Genomic DNA, 23,329 nt, shown 5'->3' on the forward strand with positions numbered 1-23,329 from the left:
TACCTCCTTCACCATAATCCTAACTCTAACTCTATCCAGGGACTGAACCCTTCATGCCATATTACTTATCACTTGTTAAAAAAAACTGAGATATTCTAAAATTCAAGACAAGGGCTAGAGCATAGAGGGGGCGGGGAGGGAGAGAGAGAGATTTTCAATGAGTTTACTGCTTAGGGTCAGACTAATAGATATGTCTCACATTCCTGAATATATGTTGAAATTTTCACTCATAACCCCATCTGGTAGCCTCCCAGAGCCACCACATCTAGCTTATGTGTGAACTTTCTGGATTATGAACATAGACCAATCCAGAAGCAACAAGTGAACTTTCCCCTCTAGTCCCCAAATTTCCCCATTTTGTATTGTAAAGCCTCTCTTATCTATAGCCAATATAAACTAAATGTAAAATGATTTATGCTTTCCTTCCTCACATTTTCATGATAAATACTTTTAGCTCTTAGGCCTGGTATACAAATTTCCAGCCACACTCTAGCCTTGCTGCTGGTAATTGTGGAACTTATCTTGGGACTGCCCCTTTTCTGGCTAGCATCCGGCATGGCCCAATATGGATAGTGATTTCAGAGAACCCTCAGTTTAAAAGGGTTTTGTTTAATATCACCCTCTATGTACACATTCTAGGGGGAATGATGTCTTCATTCACTGTCCTCAATATATATTTCTCAGGTAAGTTCACTAAGACTCACTCTGCAGTTTGGTAAAAGAAGAAATTCTCACTAGGTTCTTAGTGGTTCACATTAATGCCATAACATTCACAGACTCAGGATGCCTTGTGTAATCTGAACTCAACTAGGCCCAGGTTCAGGCTGTCCCCATGCACTGCTGCTTTCCTTTCACAGGAGAGACACACAGTTTTAACCCAGAGCTGGGTGAGCTCCTGGAATCAGTAACTGAATACAGACCTAGATTATTAGAAACAACTGTACCCCAAATAAAAGTAGCACCAGGAATCAGACACTATGAGGAAGGATCAGGAAAAAGTCTTCTATAAGTGTATTGGGAGTGCTATTCAGGGAGCTCCTCTTCACCCTGCAGAGACTACAGAGAATCAGGGTACTTAAAATTCATCCTTCTCTTCTAGAGAGCATCTCAAAGCAAACTCCTTTGAGCTGCAACAAGGATGCAAAACTGACACTAAATGGCCAGGGGGAAGGGTGAATTTTCAATGCAGGAGACCCAATGGAAAATGCTCTCTTTTTGGCTGGTGAATAAGGTGACACAGTGGAGTTCTGTGTTGAGACAAGAGGCAACAGGAAGGATTGTGCACTTTCTATCTTAGTGTTACTGACAGTGGGGAATGTTCTCTTTTACTTGCTGCTCATTGGTTGCCATGGTCTTTGTTTTCACCTGAACTACCAGGCCCACAGGTGATCACTGTTACCTCAATATTGAGCCTCAAATTGACATTTGAAAGAAGTGGGTGGAGATCCTTGCTATGGTTTGAATGTATCCTGGAAAGCTTTTCCATAGGAATCTGAATCCCCCATGTAACAGTATCAGAAGGTGGGGCCTTAAAAACGTGATTAGGCCAGCAGGGCTCTGCCTCCATGAGTGGCTTCAGTGCCCTTTACAAAAGGGCTTTCAGTCTTGGGCCCTCACACCCATGTTCCTGTGCCTTTCCATCATAGGACAAGGTAGCATAAAGGCCCTTGTCAGTTGCCTGCACCATGTTCTTTGACCTCCCTGACTTCAGAACCCATAGAAAATGTGTTTATTTTCTTAATAAATTCCCTGGTTTCTAAGATTCTGTTATAGTGACAGGAACCAAATTAAAACATTTGTTACAATTAGGAGTTTTCCTAATGAAGGGGATTATAAAAGAAGGTCAGGATATGCCACCCTCAATATATGCCACTTTGGGATAAGGATTATTTTGAACTAAAGGCATTTGAGTTTCTGAAATCTCTCTTTATACCTAAAAGTAGGGCTTTCCCAAATAACTTGATCATCATTAGTACTCACCCCAGGAACAATTACATCTCCCTCTGATAAGGGAATTTGCCACCACACTCAAACAGACATTCTGTACAAACTATCTTAATTCCCTATTAAGGTGATTGTAAGTTCTCCAATTTCACCACTCCTTTGGAGTAATTAGTTCTTTCCGTGACTCCCCCATACACACAAAACTTAAAATTCACAAATCTGATATGCCTTTGGTCCTGTTCAGCTGTTTCCAAGTTATTTAACAGTCCCAGCCACAGCCATTGAATCTACCAAGGCAGAGGAAAAGCTTTTCTTTGTTTTCCTGGAAAGCATGGACATGTATTATTTCTGTTTCTCTAAGACATTACTTCATAGATTCTGAGCTATGTCCACACTTCCCACAAGTTTCACCTTTGCACATTGCTGTGGTTCCAAACTTCCTTTCTGCATTTTTGCTTCAAATTTTAGAGAATGTCTGTTGTGTGTAACCTTCTTTCAGTCAATAGTATCCTAACAAGTCTTGTTATTGTGCTGCGTATCTTGGTTGGGTGAAGCTTTCCTTAATAACATTTTACAGACATATCTCTCTCTGTTTACACTTTATTTCTTCTTTCCAATTACAAATGAGGACAGACACTGTGAAAGGCTCCACATCACATGTTTTTCTGTGTCCCACAATTGGCCCTGGGAGATTGAAACCATGGCCTGGCACCTATACACCTGACATTGCCAGCCTGCCCAGAATGTAGCCAATTTCAGACTGCAAAAGACTTAGGGTCTCCTCGTGGGGAATATGCCCTTCCCATGACCAGTCTCTGGCCATTCTCACAGGCGCACACCACAATGGAATTAGACTGAATTTGAAGGCTCTGATGCACACTCTTTCAGGGGAGTAACGCCTTCCAAACTCCTCTTTAGGTTCCTAAACTGGAGTTGGTCACCCTTACCACTAGGGGTGCTAATTTCAACATTTCTGCTAAGATGCAAGGCTAGGGTGGAAGGGAAGGGTTGGGGGTTTAGCTCAGTGGTATTGCACTTGCCCAGCATGCCTCAAGTACCTGGGTTTAATCTGTAGTACTGCAAAGTGTGAATGAATGAATGAAGTAGGGAAGGGGTGGGTGAGTGGGAGATAGGACTGATGGGCCCCCAGTTTTGCTTTAAACAGCTCTCTGCCCTGGCCTCTTGGTTCTGATAAGGTGGCTGTAACTTTTCCTTTGGGGACAAGGCACTTCTTCCTTCATTCTCCAGACCCACAGCAAAGGAGGCAATTGGAGATGCTTCATGTACCAGAGAAGGTTTTGGCTAGGGGAGGAAATGGTAGAATAGTCGGGGCAAGACTGTAAGACTTGAAAGTAGGTGAGATAAGCGTCCAAAAGGGGTCTCCTTACCTCTCTGGGTCACCTGTCCCCTCCTGCAAATAGCCGAAGTTTATCTGGGGAAAGAATGGAATTGATTTAATGGGACCAGCCAGAGGAGTGTGGGAGATCTTAAGGGCTGCTGGAGATGCGCATGGTGGAGTCTGCAGTCTGCGTGGGGCATCCCTTCCAGTAGTGCAGATCTTTGGGGGAAGCATAAAAAGTCGTGGGACAGAGCAGTTTCCTTCTGTGCAGTGGCACCTCCATACTTTGTAGAAAAAAGTAATTCAGAGGCATCAGTCTTACTTTAAAAGTGAGTGGAAAGGGAGGATTCAAGTGCTTGAAACTTTGCCACCATTGCAACATCTCAAGACAGAGAAGCCTTCAATGACTCATTTAAAACGTTAATTTGAGAGAACATCAATTAAGTAATTAGGGAGCTCTAGTTTGAAGGTTTGGGCGCAGAGTTTCCTGTCGCAAAGGGATGCATTTCTCTGACTCGCCTTAAAAGCGCTGAGGTGTCTAGAAAAGGAGAGGGGCCCCAGACCAAGGCAGAGGGATGGCATGCAAGGAGGGCCCAGCACTGCTTCTTGCTAGTGGAGCTGTTGGTGTCCGGAGGCCTTACTTTCCCTGATCAGTGCCCGCCTTGGGCGCTACTCAGCCCTCTGGGTCAGTTGCTGGGGACCCGGACTTCGCCAAGAAAAAGGAAGGTTTTGTTATGTCGGAAGCGCGGGTTTGGGGACATCCACTGGGAGTGGAAATCTCACTAGCCACATTGACTCACTGATATTGCCATTACCTTCTCAAAGCTAGCGTAGATTTATTTACCTGCTGCACTGCGGATGCAGCCAGAGGTGGGCGATGCCTTTGGCCTCGGCAAAGCCACTTAAACTGGGTTTGGCTTTTGCAGGGACAAGTGACGACAGCAACTGGAATCGCAGTTCACTAGCGCCTCACCCAAAAGGAAAGGAGCCTGCTTTTCTCCTTAGCACTGCCCTTAGTTGCGCGGAGAGAACATTTATCTGTACTCTGGGCGGTCCCTTTCTCTGTCCTAGGCCGGTTGGTGCAGCCTTTCCTGGTAGCTGTTCCCATTTGCTCTTTGACCAGCAGGGGGCCCCCGACAGTTTTCTTGTCACAGCACTTATTTGCACCAAGGCTCCTTTCTTTTCGTCGCCACATTCTAGGTAACAGCACCGTGGTAGGCGCCAAAGTGGAAGTTTGTCTCTGGCAGCAAGGATAGTTGAGGTCATTTGCGGAATCCCAGCGCACCATTGTCTCCCGTCCACTTTCTCTTGGTCTCGGCTCAGCTAGTTGTTCTGTGCATGCGTTTTCTCGGTGGCACCGCCAAATACACTGCTCTGATGGGTTCTAACGTGCAGTTTCTGCAGTCGTCTGAAACAGAGTTCCTTAGCGGCAGCCCGGCTGGCAGGGTCGCGGAGCCTCTGCCCCTGAGCCCTTTGGCTATAGTGGCACCTGCGCTTTTTCTTTCCTAGCGCAGTCTTCCCGGCGCCCTCCCCTCCTTTGCCGCCAAAGAACCGAGTTTTGTTTTGGTGGCGGCCTTGCCTCTGCCTCAGGATCCCTGGCCTCCCTGCATCCTGCGTTTTTTGGCTTAGCAAGCTTCGATTTAGAGGCGCCTGTGATTTCCATTCCTTGTCCGCCAAAGTACCAAAAGTGTCCTGATTGGAGGCGAAGCTAGAAACCGAATGGCGTCCTGGAGTCCCGCCTTGGGTTTCCTGGTCCTTGGAGTCCCCGGTTGTCCACGACCAGTTAGGACTTAACACCTGAGGGCGATCGCTTCGTCCAAGCAAGTCGGGATTGGCCATTTCTTAGCGTTTATTCCAGCCTCCGGTGTTTAGTCATAAGTACTCGGGTTTATTAATGAAATTGAAACAAAAGAAACAATTGAAAAAATTGACAAAACTAAAAGTTGGTTCTTTGAAAAAATAAATAAAATTGACAGACCCTTAGCCATGCTAACAAAGAGAAGAAGAGAGAGAACCCAAATTACTAGCATAAGGGATGAAAAAAGCAATATCACAACAGACACTTCAGAAATACAGAAGATAATCAGAAATTATTTTGAATCCTTATACTCCAATAAAATAGAAGATAGTGAAGGCATCGATAAATTTCTTAAGTCATATAATCTGCCCAGATTGAGGCAGGAGGATATAGACAATCTAAACAGACCAATAACAATAGAGGAAATAGAAGAAACCATCAAAAGATTACCAACTAATAAAAGCCCAGGACCGGATGGGTATACAGCAGAGTTTTACAAAACCTTTAAAGAGGAACTAACACCAATACTTTTCAAGCTATTTCAGGAAATAGAAAAAGAGGGAGAACTCCCAAATTCATTCTAAGAGGCCAACATCACCCTGATTCTGAATCCAGACAAAGACACTTCAAAGAAAGAAAACTACAGACCAATATCTCTAATGAACCTTGACCCAAAAATCCTCAATAAAATTCTGGCAAATCGGATTCAAATACATATCAAAAAAATTATACACCATGATCAAGTAGGATTCATCCCTGGGATGCAAGGCTGGTTCAATAAACGGAAATCAATAAATGTTATTCACCACATCAATAGACTTAAAAATAAGAACCATATGATCATCTCGATAGATGCAGAAAAAGCATTCGACAAAGTACAGCATCCCTTTATGTTCAAAACTCTAGAAAAATTAGGGATAACTGGATCATACCTCAACATTGTAAAAGCAATCTATGATAAGCCACAGGCCAGCATCATTCTGAATGGAGAAAAATTGAAGGCATTCCCTCTAAGATCTGGTACAAGACAGGGATGCCCTCTCTCACCACTTCTGTTCAACATAGTCCTCGAAACACTGGCCAGAGCAATTAGGCAGACGAAAGAAATTAAAGGCATAAAAATAGGAAAAGAAGAACTTAAATTATCACTATTTGCAGATGATATGATCCTATACCTAGCAGACCCAAAAGGGTCTACAAAGAAGCTATTAGAGCTAATAAATGAATTCAGCAAAGTGGCAGGATATAAGATCAACACGCATAAATCAAAGGCATTCCTGTATATCAGCGACAAATCCTCTGAAACGGAAATGAGGACAACTACTCCATTCACAATATTCCCCCAAAAAATAAAATACTTGGGAATCAACCTAACAAAAGAGGTGAAAGATTTATACAATGAAAATTACAAAACCCTAAAGAAAGATATAGAAGAAGACCTTAGAAGATGGAAAAATATACCCTGCTCATGGATAGGCAGAACTAACATCATCAAAATGGCGATATTACCAAAAGTTCTCTATAAGTTCAATGCAATGCCAATCAAAATCCCAACAGCATATCTTGTAGAAATTGATAAAAGAATCATGAAATTCATATGGAATAAAAAAAGACCCAGAATAGCAAAAACAATGCTAAGCAGGAAGTGTGAATCAGGTGGTATAGCGATACCAGACTTCAAACTATACTACAGAGCAATAGTAACAAAAACAGCATGGTACTGGTACCAAAACAGGCGGGTGGACCAATGGTACAGAATAGAGGACACAGTAACCAATCCACAAAACTACAACTATCTTATATTTGATAAAGGGGCTAAAAGCATGCAATGGAGGAAGGATAGCATCTTCAACAAATGGTACTGGGAAAACTGGAAATCCATTTGCATCAAAATGAATCTGAATCCCTATCTCTCGCCATGCACAAAAGTTAACTCAAAATGGATCAAGGAGCTTGATATTAAATCAGAGACACAGCATCTGATAGAAGAAAAAGTTGGTTATGATCTACATGCTGTGGGATCGGGCTCCAAATTCCTCAATAGGACACCCATAGCGCAAGAGTTAACAACTAGAATCAACAAATGGGACTTACTCAAACTAAAAAGTTTTTTCTCAGCAAAAGAAACAATAAGAGAGATAAACAGGGAGCCTACATCCTGGGAACAAATCTTTACTCCACACACTTCAGATAGAGCCCTAATAACCAGAATATACAAAGAACTCAAAAAATTAGACAATAAGATAACAAATAACCCAATCAATAAATGGGCCAAGGACCTGAACAGACACTTCTCAGAGGAGGACATACAATCAATCAATAAATACATGAAAAAATGCTCACCATCGCTAGCAGTCAGAGAAATGCAAATCAAAACCACCCTAAGATACCATCTCACTCCAGTAAGATTGGCAGCCATTAGGAAGTCAAACAACAATAAGTGCTGGAGAGGATGCGGGGGAAAAGGGCACTCTTGTTCATTGCTGGTGGGACTGCAAACTAGTGCAGCCAATTTGGAAAGCAGTATGGAGATTTCTTGGAAAGCTGGGAATGGAACCACCATTTGACCCAGCTATTCCCCTTCTCGGTCTATTCCCTAAAGACCTAATAAGAGCATGCTACAGGAACACTGCTACATCGATGTTCATAGCAGCTCAATTCATGATTGCAAGACTGTGGAATCAGCCTAGATGCCCTACAATAGATGAATGGATAAAAAAAATGTGGCATTTATATACTATGGAGTATTACTCTGCATTAAAAAATGACAAAATCATAGAATTTGGAGGGAAATGGATGGCATTAGAGCAGATTATGCTAAGTGAAGCTAGTCAATCTTTAAAAACCAAATACCAAATGACTCCTTTGATATAAGGGGAGTAAACAAGGACAGGGTAGGGACGAAGAGCTTGAGAAGAAGATTTACATTAAACAGGGATGAGAGGTGGGAGGGAAAGGGAGTGAGAAGGGGAATCGCATGGAAATGGAAGGCGATCCTCAGGGTTATACAAAATGACATATAAGAGGAAAGGAGGGTTAAGACAAGATAATACAAATGGAAGAAATGATTTACAGTAGAAGGGGTAGAGAGAGAAGAGGGGAGGGGAGGGGAGGGGAGGGGAGGGGAGGGGGGATAGTAGAGAATAGGACAGACAGCAGAATACATCAGACACTAGAAAGGCAATATGTCAATCAATGGAAGGGTAACTGATGTGATTCAGCAATCTGTATACGGGGTAAAAGTGGGAGTTCATAACCCACTTGAATCAAACCGTGTAATATGATGTATTAAGAACTATGTAATATTTTGAAAGACCAATAATAAAAAAAAAAAAAGTACTCGGGTTTAGCAGCAGCACCTGCCATTTAAGTGGAAGCAAGTTCCGGATTTGTAAGAGCAAACTCCATTTCAGCTTTGTGGGTGATGTGGCCACCAAAGCCATTTCTCAGTTTCGCCAGTTCCATTATCTCTGTATCCAACCCCACCGTGCAATTGCCTGTGATTTTTTACTCATGTAGAACTCAGGGAACACTGGCTATTGGGACTTGTAGGTGTCGCCAATACCCGTGTCTTTTTAATCTTAGAAAATATAGGTTTAGGCAGAAAAGGTCTCAGTTACATGCCACGGGGATATCACAGTCCAAGATGGCACTGTGCATCAGACTTCCAGCTTAACAAGATCCCCCACAGAACTCTAGCAAAGCTTCTTCAATGTCCCTGTGTCGAGAGTGATAAAGCAATAGTGGATATTTGCCCAGCTTTAAGTGGCCGATCCACTGCAGCCCCATGGGATGCAAATCGTGAAGGCTCTATGCTTGTATATGTGTACTTCTGCTGAATAAAACCGAACAGTGTCCAGTAACCAATCATTCCTATGCATGTACATGTAAGCTGGGATTTTAAAACCAATAGCCTCAACTTATCTCCATCACATTTGGCTACCAAATGAGCTTCACAGTCAAATATATACTCCAAACATTAGGTAAAAACGTTTTTGGATTATTGTTTTGCTAATGAACAATTATTGAACTGTACCCCAAATTCTTCCTTACAAGAGATCCTATGGGAGCTGGGTGCTGTGGTGCATGCCTGTAATCCCAGTGGCTCAAGAGGCTGAGGCAGGAGGATCAAGGGTTCAAAGCCAGCCTCAGCAACTTAGCCAGGCACTAATCAATTCAATGAGACCCTGTCTCTAAACACAAAAAGGTGTGGGGGGACCCTGAGGATGTGGCTAAGTGCCCCTGAGTTCAATCCCCTGTACCAAACAAAAAGAAAGTGTCTAAGGGGGCCTGCCATTCTCTTGGTGAAAACAAAGAATATTACATGAATCCTTCACCTTCCAGTGAGAGGTCTTATTGATGTCACTACCAGAAATAGTAGAGGAGGAAAGCGAAAAATAATTTTGAGGAAATAATTCCTTTCCTTTGCTTACTGATAGTCTTTCCTATCTGTACCTTCTGAGAAATAAAGTGCAAGAAAGTAAATTAAAGTCTTTAAATAATGGCATTTCAGTGTCCCCAACATACATCTGTGTCATCACTTCCTAGCCTGGGTCTTCTTTGGACAAACTCACTAAAATATTCCCTGGAATACTGAAAATGCATAGTTATCCTCAATGGAATGCAACACATGGAGAAAAGTAATACTTTGCAATTCACAACAGGGATGTGTTTGGTTCTTCAATAATGAAATCCACATCAACAGAGGCAACACAGAGAAGTGTGACTGAGAATGGAGAAGAGGATGTGCTGGAGACTGGGATCTATCTAAATGCCCCGACATTTTGAAGCAGTTCCAAAGGAAGGATCATCATCTCTGTAATTTCCGCTTCTGATATCTTTGATATTGTGCTGATCATCTATTTTATGTCAGTGTTCTTGCTTCTCAGAATGCAGTGGGTGCTCTCTATTCCATTCCCTATTGACCCTATTGAGAGGTTCTGGCACCTTAGCCAATTAATGGATGTAGGGATTCCAAGCAAGACCCTGTCTCAAAAAATAAAAGGCTGGGAACCCTTAGTAGCTCAGTGTCATAGCGCCCCTGATTTCAATCCCCACTACCAGGAGGAGGTGGGGGAAACTGCACTCTTATGACCTGATGGCAGGTTGCTCTGCTTTCAGACTTGTTATGGTTTAGGTATTAGTTGTCCCCTCCCCACCCCGAAAAGTTCACATGTGAAACAATGCAAGAAAGTTTGGAGGTAAAATTACTAGGTTGTGCAGATCTTAACCTAATTAATGCATTGTTTTCTGATAGGTATTAACTGAGGGGTAACTATAGGCAGGTAGGGTGTGGATGGAGGAGGTGGGTCCCTGGGAGCTGCCTTTGGTATATATTTTGTCCTTATTAAGTGGAGCTACTTTGTGCTCTCCCTCCCTCCACCCCACCCCTGCTCTCACTCCTTTCTGGTTCAATGACCTGAGCTGCTTTTCTCTTCCACACATGGTGTTCTGCCCCACCTTGGGCACAGAGCAACAGAACAATGGAGTTGGTCACCTGTGGACTGACATCTCTGAAACCGAGAGCCCCCAAATAAATGTTTTCTTCTATAATTGTTCTTCTCAGATCTTTTTATTACAGCAGTGAAAAAGCTGACAAGACAAAGCCTGGCACAGTGGTGGCACATGCTCAGCTCAGCTCAGGAGGCTGAGGCAAGAGGATCAAGAATTCAAAGCCAACCTTAGCAAAGTAGCCAGGCACTAAGCAACTCAGTGAGACTCTGTCTCTAAATAAAATACAAAATAGGGCTGGGGATGTGGCTCAGTGGTCGAGTGCCCCTGAGTAAATCTCTGGTACAAATAAAAAAAAAAAAAATGGGGCCAGACTGCCACAACTGTCCGCCTCAGCCCTGTTTCCACAGGTGAGCTGGATTGATACAGCAGGATTCCCAGACTGGGAACTCAGAATAGAAAGGACATTTTGTTGTGGGAATTTGTCTGCACCCAAGGGAGCCAGAGACTATGGGTCTCCAGAAGCCAATGGTTGGAGGTGTGTTTGGGGAAAAGAGATGCTGGAGGCCTCAGAGCAACTTGACGCTCACATGAGGCAAGGGAAGGAGTGCCAGGGAGATCAAGCAGAATTATTCCCAGGCTAACTTCTCTGGATGGCCGCCTGTCTGCTAGATAGGCCAAATGTGTGTAAATAACAGGATGTCTATGGCCCCTGGCCACCCCCTCTAAGAAGGCACAAGCCACCACCAGCCCCATGCCTAGTAGAGCAGAGAGAGAGAGGGTCCTGCACCCATTACATCACAGTATAAGACATCAATTTTTTATCAAATAGCATAAAATTAAATAAATACAAAGATCTAAGTACTGTGATCAGTCAGGCTTTATTAAGTCAACAGTGATCTATATGAAAATCCATTGATTCCTTTACAGCAGTAGGTTTGACTCAGATGAAGCTGAACACTTCTAACATGGAAATGTTATGAAAGGGAAAAGAAAGAAAGAAAGGAAGGAAAGAAAGAAGAAAACCCCACAAACAGAACCTGCAAAAGAAAGGTCCATTTTACTTTTGTGCCTATTAAGTTCTTTTTTCAATTCATGATACAGTCAGTCAGTTATTCTGATATTGGTGAAATTGGAACAAGTCACTTTCAGCATGGATCTGCTGCTCATCAGTCACTTTTACCACCAAAGAGTATTCAAGAAACCTCCTTGAAAAAATGAGAGCTGACTTGGCCTCCATTTCAGAGAAGGTTGAAATAAAAGCTGCAACAGTTTGAGAACTTGGTGAGGGTCACACATCTAGAAAGCCATGCAACTGCTGTGTGACTCAGTTTGAGACTTTAGCTTCTTGCAGTTGCACACATGTACACAAATTCTGAAGTCCTTTCAATTTAGCAATCTGGCACTAGAACACTAAACTGGGAAAGTGAAAGACCACAAGCAAAACTGAGTGCATGACTCTGCCCTGATCCTTAACATTCCTAAGTCACCATTCACACATTTCCCTTCCAGACTTTCTCTGTTCAAAGCTCTTAACCTGAGATCTTTGGTATATATTTTGGGTTCTAGACTGTGTTCCAAAACTAGAAATGTGATTTGGTGCAATAGTGAACCAGCTGCCCCCAAACAGCTTTCCTCTCACAAATCTGGTGGGGATTTTTCTTTCAAAATTTTATGCCAATCTCCTCTCAACCTCCATAATTTCATCCAGGTGGATAAGATTCTGTGTGAATATCATTAATTCTGTTTTAGGAGGTAATTTGCTCTGAAGACTACACTCCCCACCCAGCTTTCCAGAATCTAGGTAGGACTGCCCAGGGGATCAGAAGAGAATACTCAGACAGGTGCTTGTGATTTCTGACACCCATCACCCCCCATAATCTGTGTAACCTGGTATGAAATGGACAGGTCAGAGAGCAGTATGAGGCTGCAGGCAGTGGTCCTGGGGGTTCAACAGACCAGGTGGCAGAACTTCTGGGATCAATATACTGTGGAACCTGGCCACACGCTTTCTCTCTGAACCTGGGTGATCTGCCCAGGGTGGGCCAGGAGTTCTACTGGAACTTGATGTCCAACACCACCATCCCTTGCCCTCCCCTCAGCTCCACACCCCCAGCCCCTGGCCTAGAGCTTCTTCCCTGGGACCACTGTTGAAACCGCTACTTTCCTCCCAACTACTTCCTGGCTCAGCTGTTGCGCAAAAGTTACTAAGGAAACTTGAAGACGTGTACCTGGCACTCAAACCAGCAGAAGAAATACACAGCGTTTAAATAAAAAGAAAGAAAATAAATCATGAAAAACATTTCTGCAGTGCAATTAGGAAACAATACAAACCAAACACATCCATTCAGGGCCGAACTCTCCAAAAGAAAATTTAAAAAGCAAAGCATCTCCACAAAGTGAAGCTGCAAACTTGGGGCAAGGGCTGTGGGTTGAACTCAATGTAGCATGCTCCAAGCCCTGGATTCAATACCCCCCGCATGGAAAACAAAAAACAAAAACAACACCTGTCCGGACTGCCAGGACTCATCAATGAGGGATGACAGCAAGACAGGAGTTCTGATCAAGCTGCAAATTTTTATTGTTCACACAGGGGTATTTATATGCTGGGGATAGGGAAGCTCTCTAATCAGCAATTGCTGGATGTGGGTGGTAAAACTGCCAGCTGAAAGATGTCTGAGGATCCTGATAACCGCAGGATGTTCCAGGGAGATAGGTAGCTGCAGGATGCCTCCCAGGGGGCTGTTTCTTGTAAATGTCAGGCTATTCTTTTAAGGAGAATTTCCTTCTAGCCCCTGACAAACATCCAGTGCAGTCTGGCCTTATGGATTATCCATGTAGCATACTAAGCCAGCGTTGTTGCTAACTGGGGTTGCTGAATAGGCTAAATTAAAAGGATTTCAGAATTTGGGTACATTCGTGCAACTGTGACTGTTGCAAACTGAGGCTTCATGCGACCAAGAAGTCCTTGGCGCCTTTAAGAGGAAGCTGGCAAGGCCTACAGTCATCCACTAATCGGGTATTCGGTATTCTGTGCCGCTAAAAAGTCTGAGGCACTGCTTGGCTAGTATTGCTTCCCTTCTACTAAATTCTGACCTGAAAATGCAACCTTGGGAGGCATTTCAAATCTCAAGCATAGCTAGCTGGATTTGACTTCTTACTCTTACAAAAAAAAAAAAAATTCTTTCGCCAGAACTTGCTCAGAAAAAGAAAATTTAAAAGCACATCCAAGAAATCACAGGCAAGGACTAAACAGGAACGTGTTCCGATTAATTCATTCACATTCAAGGCTACACCCGACCTGTATGAGGTGGAAAATTCTAAGACAAGGCTAAGTGCCCACCCGCACTTGCCTGGGTGAAGAAATCTCAAACTGAGATTTGGCCAAACTGAATTCTGATACACTTAAGTAATGGTAACACTCACCTTCAGTGCGAAACCGTGCCTTCCACAGCAAACCTAAGTGGAAAGACTGCTGCAAGACATGCAAATCAGTAAGGAATCTTTTCAAACTGGTGATCTGTGCACTTGTCCCATGTGCACAATCGCCTGGTCCTACCACCAGAAATAGTAAGATTGATAACCCTCTGCAGGACTTTTGACAGGATCAAAATTCCTGAGTGTGAAATGCAATGAAACGCCATCCTTAAAAAACAATGGAAGGCGTGAGAATAGAAATAAAACAAACTGGGACTGAAAAAAAAAAGACAAAAACATACAAAATACATAAATACATAAACAAAATCAGTATTTAAAAACGCTTTAGGGCCGGGGGCATGGTGGTGCACGCCTACTGTAATCCCAGCAACTCGAAAGACTGGGGCAGGAGGATCACAAGTTTAAGGCCAGCTTCAGCAACTTGGTGAGCCCCATCTCCCAAGCAACTGAGCAAGAGGATGTATCAATCAATCAATCAATATTTTAAAAACACGTTGTAAAAACGAAAGATATATGAAATTAAATGAGAAAAATCACGGCGTATTTATATTGCAAATCGCGCTAAGTAACAAAACTTAATGAGTATTAAAGATTAAGAAATAAAATCGAGAAACCAATTCATTCTTTAAATCTACAGAATTCTGAGAGTGATTCTAAAATCTTACATGTCGTTTCTAAAAGTTGAAATGGATGAGTCTAAAGTTATGGAAGGGAATGTGTAATAAGACGAATACAAATGTTTGAAACAGAAGAAAACGGCAAGTACGACCTGAAACGCAATGGAGAATCGTCAGGAGAAAGAGAATTTTAAAAACTTGACAAGGGAGGCTGGGGATGTGGCTCAAGCGGTAGCGCGCTCACCTGCCATGCGTGCGGCCCGGGTTCGATCCTCAGCACCGCATACCAACAAAGATGTTGTGTCCGCCGAGAACTAAAAAATTAAAAAAAAAAAAAAAAAAAACTTGACAAGGAACAACTAAAGGTATCTCAGTGCGTTTTAAAAATTTCCTTCCTGAAGCCGTTTTGTAACCGAGACTCTTTACACAGAGTAAGATCAGAGCGGCTCCTTCTCTGATCTAAGGCTGCCTCGCTGCCAGAGAAGGATGGGCAGCCCCCCCCCCCCCCCAGGGCGTTGAGAACACCTGGGAATCCAGCCAGGAAGTCTGAGGAAACCAGGTGCGGGTTCCACCAGTTGGAGGAGACAAGTCGGGGGCACTCGGAGAGACGCTGGAACGCAGAGGTCTCAGTGTCCCGCAGCTGGTCACCGAGGTAGGGGGGTGGGGGGGGGCTGCGTCCTTCGCAGCTAAATCTGCTACGGTTTGACTGCGTCCGGTTCTTCCGCAGGCTCCTTCCCATCTGCCTGAGCCTCCAGTTTCTTGCACCACAGCTTTACGGCCTGGGTTGGTTCCCAGGAGCTCTGGACTCCCGCGGAATCCGTTTTGCAGGTGGACCCTGCGCCCCTGCCAACAGGACTGGAAAGTCTTGCAGTCGAAGTCGCAGCTGTCAACGGAGAACTCGCCTAGGACAAGGTAGCAAGGAAGAGGCCAAGGCCCACCGGCTTCTAAGCTCAGCACAGGAGGAGGCCGTGGCTCTGGCGCCACCTCCGCGGAATCCCAAGCCTCTGACCAGCAGGACAGAAGCCTCTGCACTGATGGAGAGAAGAGGCAGAGCCTCCGCACCATCGCCATCCCGAGTATTTATGGTCTTCCAGGAGGAGGGCGGAGACAAGCCAGAGAGGCTAAAACGCAGTGATAGCAAACTCCAGGAGCTCAGTAGGTGAAAACAATGCGATAGAAATTTAGATCGTACATAAAACCGAAAAGATTAGAGGTGACGGGAAAACGTAGCCAAATAACAAACCGAAATAAACGGAGCTGAAGGGGAACTGAACCTAAGAAATCCAGAGCCGGCTATTAGGGCCAGCATCACTGTAGTCTTTGCACAAATCGCCTCCTGCGGGTTTATGCCATATCGCGCCAGCTTTTACACCCGGGCCGCTGTGTCCACTCCGGCTCTCTTAGTACCACAAGAGTGCCCTGTTAGTGGCACCAGTTTTCTACCGAGCCATGGCATTTCTCCTAGCTGGGCCAGTGGATGGAGCTGCCGCACCCTCTCTCCAAGCTCCTGGCTTCTCTGTGACCGCCCTACTAAACGACCGAACGCAGCCCAGAGGCATTCTTTTACAACAGCAGCGCTCTTCGCCGGACAGGTGTCTCCTACGTTGCTGCGTCCTTGTTCCCAGGCCTATAGGCGCGGCGCCTTGGGCTGTAGTGTTTCTCAGGCGGCAAGGCTCATTGCCAGGAGACCTAGGGGCCAGGCTGCGATCGCCGCGCCTTATAGGTTCAGTTTCCCTTCAGCTCCGTGTATTTCGGTTTGTTATTTGGCTAAGTTTTCCCGACGCGTCTAACCATTTCGGTTTTATGTAAGAGACTCCACTGGCCAGATAGCGATGAATATCCCATAGCCACGCACCCAGGGAATCCCTTCCTCAGGCCACACCCCACCGGCCTCCAATTACCATTCAGTCAATCCCCCCCCCCCCGTTAAATGGAAGCTAATTAAGCCCAATAACTTCTCCTCCAAACTTTGCATTGATTGTCCCACACGTGAGCTTTTGGGGCACACCACATCAAAACCATAACAAGGGCTCCTGGAGAAACAAGTCAGGACACAGAAAGCTTTCCAGACTGCAGATGACCATTGTGGACTATCCAGCTTCTGGTCAAGTAAGCCAATCTAATCAATCCCCCTTTTATAATCATACTTCCTGTTGATTCTCTTCCTCTTGAGAACCCCGACTAGTACACCTTCCTAGTGACTGTTTCTGCTTCATCCCCCAAATTTTGGTACAGTGTGTTTTTCATTGTTATTCACACCTATATATTTTCTACTTGGCCTTGTGCTTTTTTCCTTGATCAGAAAATTGTTTGAAATGCTTTTTGCTTTCTACAATTTGTGAATTTATACTTCCCCTTTTTTATTATTGATTTCTAGCTTCATCCCTTTGGGTGCTTAGAAGACACTGATGGCTATATCTTTACAATGTTTTTTAAAAATCTCCATTATGGACCATGAATATCTTTCATGAGGGATTATAACCAAACCTACACCAAAGAGCCCCAAGTCCTCCTCTTATATTGATGACTCATTTTTCAAGATATGAATTGGACAGAGTTAGGTATGAGGTGATAGATCAATCAGATTATAGCACCAGATCTGAAAAACCAAAACTCATTTTCCATTTTTAAATTACTTTTTGGAAGTATTCCTACTCACAAATATTGTACCGTGCAGGTAGAGTTCAGGAAGGAAAAGGGTTACAACCAAACCATGTTGTGAGACATGGTTTGTGCTGACAACCTTGCTAAAGCCAGAAGAAAAATGTCTATTTTTCAGTGATTTGTATGGAGAAGACTGCCTCCCAATTACACAAACTAATAGATGCTGGATTTTTTCTGTTTTTGTTAATCTCATTAACTAAGCTTTGTGATGGGATTTCCTTTGAGAATTAAAGCCAACACTACTCAGGTTCCCAGTCTGTGGTTAGAAAGTTCCTGGAGGCCAGAGGGGTTTAAACACCCAAACTGCTGCCTGCTAAGTCCCACATACTCGGTGGTGCCTGGTCTGAGGCCCACAAAGATATGGAGCAGTGTTTTCCCTGCTGTGTGCCACAGGCGCCAGGGCTCCAGAGGCCTCCAACCCTGAGCTCAATATATATCCTGGGCCTTGCCCGCTGCCCCTTCTACATCCACCCGCCAGATATCTCCTATGACTGCCAAGACTTCCACTGCAACCTGCATTCCACACCCGAGGGCATCTTTCCTGGCATGGGTTAGGAAAATATGACTTTCCCAGAGCACACAGCACCTTGTACCAGGATACAGAACCTTCTGTCCTGGATATCCGGTGACTGGGGAGCTGGACCACAGCCACAAGTGTACCATCCCAGAGAAGATGAAAGATGAAACCCGCCTTTCGCCTTTCAGATCCAGTGGCCCCAGGACATGAAGGGACGAAGGGATTATACTCAGGGTGGGCTCCTATGCTGACAGCCTCAGGGCCCTAGGTCTTCAGGTGTAAGTCTGGGGGTTTTGCCCCTGCATCCGCCTCCTTTCTAAGAGCAGCTCTTTAAGCTGTGTTCTCCAGTTTTGTTTGCCTCAGTTTACCTGTGGACCACTCTGATGCCTGGTGCAACCGGGTTTTCTCTCCACAGGGTCTCAAGGAGACTTTAGCAGCGCCCTTTAGTGGCTAAAGGAAAAGAGAAAGGACTCCTTTAGGCGTGCTTAGCGCTTTCCCCACCAAAAGCAGTCCGGGGTGTATGACCTTCTGATGCCACCTAATGGAAAGCAACGTCAAAGCACCCAGAGGCCAGAGGCAATGTGAAGCAGGTGAAGCCCGCTGAGAATGTGGATTTTCTAAGTGGGGTTATTGTCGCTCATCCTGATGACAGTTTCCAACTGAAACAAAGTTCTGAGGGATCTTAAAATAGTTGCCTTCTTCCTCTCCATCATTTCCTTTATCCTCCCAATGCAAGCATGTAGGGCTCTGACCATGGATGGGAAATGAACATTCAGGTAGTTCAACAGAGAATGCAGTAGGAGGAAAGTTCACTAAAAAACTAATCAGTCTAATAAAGTTAACAAACCCTCAGAGCTTCTGAGAAAGCCCCAAGCCATGTGTTCTTGTAAATCACATACTTAACGTTTTTCAGTCTCCCTTAAATAGATTTCTCTAACCCTCCTTACATGAGCTTCCTCCTCCACAAAATCTGGATACAGCCCTAGCTGGACTGGTGAGTATTACAAGTGTACCTAGGAATTTCAAAGGATATGGCTGTGAAAGAGGTGCTAGGGAGAGGGGAAAGAGAAAGAAGGAACTAGAAAGACCTGATGGGGAAGGAGGTGGACTGGGTTGGCTTTGGGCTAAAATTCAGAGCTTAGTAAGACCTGAGAAATTGCCCTGTGCCTCAGGCTCTCCTTTCTATCTCTTCCTGCTTCTGGATTTGCTTGTGCCTACCCAGGGACACCACAATGGCACTCTCATGGGTAATGTTGAGTTGCAAGAGATTTGGCTGGTGGCCCAGAGTAAGAAATCTGGTGACAATGGTATTGTTTTCATTTCTTCCTTCTTTCCTTCCTTTCTTTCTTTCTTTCTTTCTTTCTTTCTTTCTTTCTTTCTTTCTTTCTTTCACTACGATTGAACTCAGGAGCACTCCACCATTGAGCCACATCCCAGCCCTATTTTGCATTTTATTTAGAGAAAAGGTCTCACTTAATTGCTTAGCACCTCACTTTTCTGAGGCTGGCTTTGAGCTCATGGCCTCCTGCCTCAGCCTCCTGAGCTGCTGGGATTATAGGCATGTGCCACTGCACCAGGCTCATTTCCTCTTTTTTTGACTTAAGATGTTTGTTATAAACATTTAGTAACCTTTAATAAATTAAGCTCAACAAAGTAAAAATCTTTTTTCTTAAATCTGCAAACTTCAAAACTTTCAAAATATACATATGCTTTATTATGTATCCTGTATATTTGTCTTTTGTTACTTACTATGCTTTCTCCAAGAGTAATGCCAGTTTTAACATATCAACAGATGTAGAAAGTTCAATAAGTTTAAATGCATCAATTTTTTCAATGACATCTACTTTATAATATCTGATTTCCAAAATTTGTTTAAGAAATTTTGTCTGGCTGGGCGTGGTGGTGCACGCCTGTAATCCTAGCAGCTCAGGAGGCTGAGGCAGGAGGATGGAGAGTTCAAAGGTAGCCTCAGCAATTTAGCAAGGCCCTAATCAACTTAGTGAGACCCTGTCTCTAAGTAAAATACAAAAAAAAAGGCTGGTTGAGTGTCCCTGGATTCACTCCCCAGTACAGAAAGAAAGAAAGAAAGAAAGAAAGAAAGAAAGAAAGAAAGAAAGAAAGAAAGAAAGAAAGAAAGAAATTCTGTCTGATTGCAATGTCATAGATATTCTATGTTTTCTTTAGTGAAATTTAAATTTTTATTTTTAGGTCCTTATTTATGACTTATATTACTTTTGGGTATGGTGTTCACAACTTCATCTCTATATGAAAATTACAAATCCCAATATTATTTCACTTATTGATATGAAATGTCTCCATTTTACACAAAACTAATATTTATATTTGTGTCTGCTTAAGCCTATATAATATTTCTCCTAATTAATTGTCTCTCCATAAAGAATAGAAATACTGATTAAAGGGGATGGATTCCAGGTGGCCATATTTGCTACTCACTCTCTTGGAGTGGTCAGGTGTCATTTCTGATGTCATAGTTTGTCTCCACACCTGCCTCCCTGACCTGACTAACGGGCAGTGATGTCCTTCACTTCCACATTACCAGCATCTGGAAAAATGCCTGGAGCTTCAGCACTGTGCACAGTTTGTTGAAGAGCAGAGCAGTTGGCATGGTGACAATGGAGATGACTCCTCAGCTGATGTCTACTGATCATCAATGGAGCTGGACACTGACTACCACTGTGCTCTTCTCCACTGCCTCTCCACTTTGTGATTTTTAAGTCTGAACTCTAAGACCTTCCTTGAGTCAGCTCCAAGTGTAGAGCCAAACTCAGCTTGAAAGTCCTGAGGTCTTGACTGTAGCTTAAAGATCTTAGTTCCTGTTTCAGCCCTTCTGTGATGAATTGGCTCAATATAATTTTCTCACTATCAGTGTCCTCTTTCTTGTAAACAAAATTGGATTTGGCCATTTGCTCTGCATTGACTACTGTGAGGATTTGTGGGTAACTAATATCTTGAGCCAGGGAAACAAGCATATTGGAAGAGCACTTGCATGGGTGAGGACCTGAGCTCAACCCCATCACTGCAAGAAAGAAAAAAAGAGAATGCATTCTCTAATTGGTTTATGGAAGGTTGAACGATTCAGTTTCTGGAAAAATGAAATGGATTCTGGAAGCATGAAGACTAGGTCAAGTGAAGCCAGAATTAGACAGGCAGTCAGTATAGATAGGTAAATCGAGTCAGGTAGGACCAAGGAGGCTCATTTTGAGTGAGTCTGGGAAGTTGGACACTGTCCCCTGAGGGATTGAAATGTCAATTCCTTCAGAGCCCTTCCTCCACTCTTATCAATAACCTATCCTGCTCCTTCCTGTTGCCAAGGTAACCTGTCCCAGGAATTGCCCTCCTTACAGGGAGCTATAAGGTTGTTAATGTGTCCTTGGCTACTCCATCCTGCCCTTCCCCCTTCAGCCCACCTGTTTCCCACCTTTGGGCCATCCCACCAAACATTCCTAGGCCTAGTGCTGGGCCTAGTCATACAGGTAGGAAGGAGAAAGATAAGGGGGAAAGGCAGGAGAACAGGGTTGGAGTTGTGGCTAGCATGTGCAGGGTTCTGGGTTTGATCCTCAGCACCACATAAAAATAAATAAATAAATAAAAGTATTGTGTCCAGCTACAACTCAAAAATAAATATTAAAAAAAAGGCAGGAGAACAAATAAGCCTAGGACAAACAAAAAGGGCAGAACACCTCACTTCTTTGGATACCAGGATACCAGTTATGGCCCCCTTCTCCCTTGAGGGAGAAGTCTGTGTTACCCATTTTTAAATAAACCCTGCTTTATATGCTTGCCTCCATGTGAAAGGCAAGTGACTCACTAGAGACAGGGAGATTCAACCAAGAGCGGGATTGGTGGAGAAAAACCTTTGAATCTGGTATTCTTCAGCTTGGTGCCCTTCTGAGAGAAGCGGGAGGGGTAAGGGCTTCAGTGATGTTCTTGGGAGACTTAACTCCAGCTGGGAGTCTCCCATACATACACCCAACACTATGTGCTTCTCTAATGTTCAAACTTCAACATGTGAGGAAGCAGAACTTCTCACTGGTAACCAGCGGTATCACAGGACAGGCTACAACTGGTAAAGATTTTTTTTTAATTTTTTTTTAGTTGTCAATGGACATTTACTTATTTATATACGGTGCTAAGAATGGAACCTGGTGTCTCACACATGCTAGGCAAGTGCTCTGTCACTGAGCCACAAACCCAGCCCTGATAAAGAATTTTTAAGAAGCAGCAGCAATCACTGGTAATAGCCAAAGTAGGGAATATTTGGTCATTTTTTGTGGTTAGAACAATACTCAGGATTTTGTTTGTGTTCACAAGTGATTATAGAGTTCTCTTGTATTCATGTTGACTCACTATTGGCACAGAGGATCTTGTCTGTGAAATTATTCAGTAGGAGAGTACCAAGAGCTAGCTCCTTGCCACACATTTGAGCATAGTCAAGTAAGCACCCAGCTAATGGATCTCAGGACTGCTTTTCTCCTTTTAATGTGGTCTGCCATTATGTTTCTTAAGGTAAGCCTGAGTGTACACTTTGGAGAATGAATTCATTTTGTGTCTGAAGTAGCAAAAATAACATGCTGTGGTCATAATGTGGGTTGAAAGTAATATTTTTTTGACTAACCATGGGCCTGTGAGAGCTTTCATACGGAAGAAAGGCTCACAGCACATTGGGTAGCATAGAAAATTGGAAAATAGAAAGGTGAAATGAGAGGAGTTTAGTAATTAAAGTTACAAAAGTGGATCAGAGCTCAATGCTTCAGGTCCCTAGAGTCAAAATGTTGCAAAATTTTTGCTCCAGTGAAATAACAAAAAGAACAATTACGTAAAGTAATTGTGATGAATACATGGCAAATAATTTCCCTATGCTAGATTGTGCTAAGGTCTTCTAATATATAACTCTGGGAAGAAAGCGGATTCAAGGAATAGTATAATATTAGCATCTATTTGACTAAGAAGTAAAGTGATTATTACTTCCATTTGCTTCAGAAACACTATATCCTGTAGTGTATAAGAGAATGAATGAGCTTGATTTTGAGTCAACACATGAGATGGTAGTTTCCTAGGTTTTTAAGTCCAGGTATAAAAGTTTAGTCCCTTGGATTGACATTTATGTTTGTATTTGTACTTGGTATTGGTGTCCTGGGTTGAAATTTCACCCTAAGCTCTTTTCATGTACTCTTAGTTTGGCATTCTTGCTTCATCTCAAAGGGCTTTCTTTTCTTTTTTCTTTCTTTCTTTCTTTCTTTCTTTCTTTCTTTCTTTCTTTCTTTCTTTTTTTTTTTTTTTTGCACAAATATTCTGCACACAACTTTGACAGATCCCAAACTCCAGGAATAGTCCTTGCAGATGCAGGGAGCTCTGTGACTAGTATCGCCAATGCAGCTCCAGACACTTGCTTCTTCCTGGACCTCTAGATAGTTTCTTCTTTCTGAATCTTTTTTTTCCTGTTACATTTGCTGCTGGCAATCTAGAGCTATATTCAGTGATTTCTTTCCCCCACAAAAGTTTCACCCAATTCTGATGGCTGATACATTCTTGCCTAAAAA

The sequence above is a fragment of the Urocitellus parryii genome, chromosome 4 (genome assembly GCF_045843805.1).
Source record: "Urocitellus parryii isolate mUroPar1 chromosome 4, mUroPar1.hap1, whole genome shotgun sequence".
Taxonomy (NCBI): Eukaryota; Metazoa; Chordata; class Mammalia; order Rodentia; family Sciuridae; genus Urocitellus; species Urocitellus parryii.